Raw genomic sequence first — 3,563 nt, 5'->3', positions numbered from 1 at the left:
AGCCGAGCAAATGTTGATCTTAATCTGTAACTTGGATAGATGGGATGATGTATGAATCGTGGTAAGAAACATATGTAGAAGGGAAGGAAATTGGATATGGACCGAATTTCCAAGCTGGACTCTGGAGAACTGCCCCAATGACAGAGGCTGACTTTGGAGGCACAGTGGGTGGGCGGCAAGCTCACAGTCAACAGAGGCAGTGGCTGGCACTGGAATGTCCATTTCACTGATAGAACTCAACCCTGAAGAAATCGAGTGACATTCAGTCCTTGCATGTCAAGTAGTCAGATGACTGCCATTCAGGAAGTATGCCACTGTAGTGTGGTTCTCCAGCCATCAGAAAATGTTTTGCTTCTAAAGAAGACTGAGTTGAACAACTTTGAGGAGGGTCAAGCACCAGTTAGAAGGGCAAAAACTGTAAAATTTGGAAGAGGGACAAAATTCAGTTCCATCCATCCATCCATTTATCCGTCCACCCACCTATTCATCTTTAACTGCTTACTTGCTTGATTAATTCAACACGTAGTTATTGAGCCCCTTCTTTGTACCACACATTGAATTAGGTGCTGGGGATATAAGAGAGAGCAAAACAGATATGGTCTCTGTCTTCCTGGCACTTACGGTCTACTGGGAGTGATAGAGGTAATTAATAATCATAAATGCATGATTACAAATTGTGAGAAGGGTCTGAAGCAAAGACACCAGTACTATGAAAAAAACAAGAGGACACTTGACCTAGTCTGGGGATCAGGGCAGCTCCCCTGATGAAGGGGTGTTTGAGCCGAGATCTGAAAGAGAGAAGGTATTACCTGGTGAAGAGTGGGAGGACAGCGAGTTAGCTTGTGCAAGGACCAATTGTAGGTATTTCTTCCAAAATCTGCATTCAGGTTGGTGCGTGGGGTAAGACCAGCCATGGTGGGAATATTTGCACCATGGAAATTTGCAAGCACCACAAACAGGACTTTCTTTTGGAAAGCCAGTTGTGAGACATTTGCTGGCATCCCTTTGGGAAAAGGGGGGATGCAACCGATGTGTGGACTAATCACTCACTAGGACTCAGGTGATATGTTGGATACCTGATATATTACTTCACTTAATGCTCACACGAACTCTGTGTAGTAGAAATTTTTACCCACATTTTCCTGGACGTAGAGTGGGACTTTAAGACAGTGAATTTCCCCAAATTGTTGAGCTAGAGAGTGGACAAGGTCATATTCGAACCCAAGTCTTTTAGGCTTTAAATAAGCAAAAAAGACTTATTTAGAAGAGCCCTTGTAAATTGTTCACCCACTTCTGGATTGTGTAATTTTCAGAAGTTAAAAAACAACTTTTTTTTTTTTTTTTGCAAACATAGAACGGATACTTGTCAAATATTTAATTATCTCATTAATTAGTGAGGGAACCAGTACAACAATCAGGCCAGTTCAATGAGCATTTACGGAACCGGGTATTCATAGGCAGTTGAATAAAGAAATCTTTGAATAAATGATCTAGGTTAGAAACAAAACTGATTAATATTTTACAGGGCAATAAACCATAACCTGTGGGATTATCTCTTCTACTAGAGAGAAATCATTTGCATCTTTATTGGACATAAATCTACAAGTTAACATAACTTCACAGAATATGAGCCCCTAATTAATAGTAAATAGAAAAGTCAGAAAATAGTAAATTCCCCCAGAAAATGAAATAATCCTTGAGGGGATTGTTAGACAATGCTTCCGTGTGACATTGAAAGGGCATGCAGGTATTCTCTTGGCTTTATTTCTATGTTTTGTATGATTTTTCTCAGGTGTGAGCAGGTAATTCTCATTCTGACCTGTATGTCTAACTTTGGGATGACACAGGATACACTATCCCAAAACATGGCACCCTGGCACATTGAATATCTTCAACTGGAAGAATCTGAGAAAATGGCAGATATAGGAAGGTCACCCTGACCTCCCCCCAATCCCCTTCCCCTTCCCTGAAACAGGTGATGACTCTCCCATGTGAAAGGTACCCTCTCTGCACCAGGAGGAAGGAAGACATCATTATCACCAGAGACAGGGAATTTGAGGTTTGGAAGTCTGTACAAACAAACCATGTTAAACTAACCCTTATTTTCCTAGCTACTTCTTCACCATTTACTACCCCTAGTCCAAACCTCTCTGTCTTGTCAATTCTTTACATATATATTGTTTCTTTGTCCAAAATGTATAGAGCTTCTTGCTCTGGTCACTTCTGCAGGCTTTCATTCTCTTGTAAAGTCTCCTGTGTATGTGTAAAAATGCAACAAAATTCATACACTTTTCTCCTATTAATCTTTGTCAGTTTAATTTTCAGACTCTGCCAGGACCTTGAAGGGGTCGAGGAAAATTTTTCCTTTTCTTTAGGGATATGTAGGTAAATGTGGGGACTCTAGAACAAAGATCTGCTCTGGGTCAGTCCCTTCGTTGCTGTGTGGCTTTGGGCGAATTAAGTAACCTCTCTTCCTCAGTTCCCTCATCTGTATAATGAGGGTAGTAATAACCGTACTTACCTCCTAGGTTGCTGAGAGGATTAAGAGGTGATGGCAGCTTGGATTAGGGTGGACCCATCTAGGCCTCTCCTGTTGGCCTTTACCTACAGCTGCTTTCTGTTTCCGAGGCAGAGTCAACACATGGGCTAAAGTATGTTGACAATCCTTTGAGGTGGGAAGCTGGTAAGACAGCAAGCCAAGGAATAAAAGGGGAGGAATGTGATAGTAGAGGGGTTTTTATTTGGCATGTTGATGGTGTACCAGCAGAGTATGTAACTCCAAAAGAAAAGCCAGAAGTGGGACATAGAGTTTGCTAGGGGACAGCGTTGGGGTCTCAGAGTCCCCACCCCTGAGTAGCAGCTAATTTCTCCCCCTGGGTTCTGGACAACTTATAAAATAAAACAGAGAGTGAAGATGGAGTCGAAAATACTCATTTCATTACGGATGGAGGTTAAGCTAGGACATACAGGTCTGCTAACCGAACCTCAGGCTCAGGAGACTTCTCACCCAGTGCCTGGGGCAGGGCAGAACCCGCACTTTCTGTAGGCAGGTGTGCTCTCACCAGAAAGCCAGCAGAACTTGTTATTCTCCCCAAATTCTCCCCAAGGCCATGCTTTCCCATGAGGCAAGAGGGAAAACAGCTAGGCAACAGGTTTCAAATCCTTTAATTCAGAAACTGAAAATGTCCTCAGACTCTTCAGCTATTAATAGTCAAATTACTGTGTATCTAACACCCTATATTGTCTCACTGTGCACTTTCTCCTCATTTTCCGGATGAAGACACTGAGGCTCAGAGAGTCACTTGGCCAAGCCCTCATAGCTAGTGCAGACCCGGGATTATAATCCAGGTCAAATTCTAGAGTTAGTGCTTTCAACCAGTACACATGGCTCCCAGTTACAGCAGTTATATTTACACCAATTGCCATACGGGTTTCTTGCCGTTGGTGGACTGTCCTTGTTCATTTGCATGGCTGAGGTGATCTGAGGAAATTTATCATGTTGGCAGGAGAAAGAATGTGGGTAGAAGAGCACAGACAACAAATGTCAGCTGGGGAGGCCACTG

Source organism: Ursus arctos, unplaced genomic scaffold (assembly GCF_023065955.2).
Source record: "Ursus arctos isolate Adak ecotype North America unplaced genomic scaffold, UrsArc2.0 scaffold_2, whole genome shotgun sequence".
NCBI classification, from domain to species: Eukaryota; Metazoa; Chordata; class Mammalia; order Carnivora; family Ursidae; genus Ursus; species Ursus arctos.
This window is presented reverse-complemented; position numbering follows the sequence as displayed.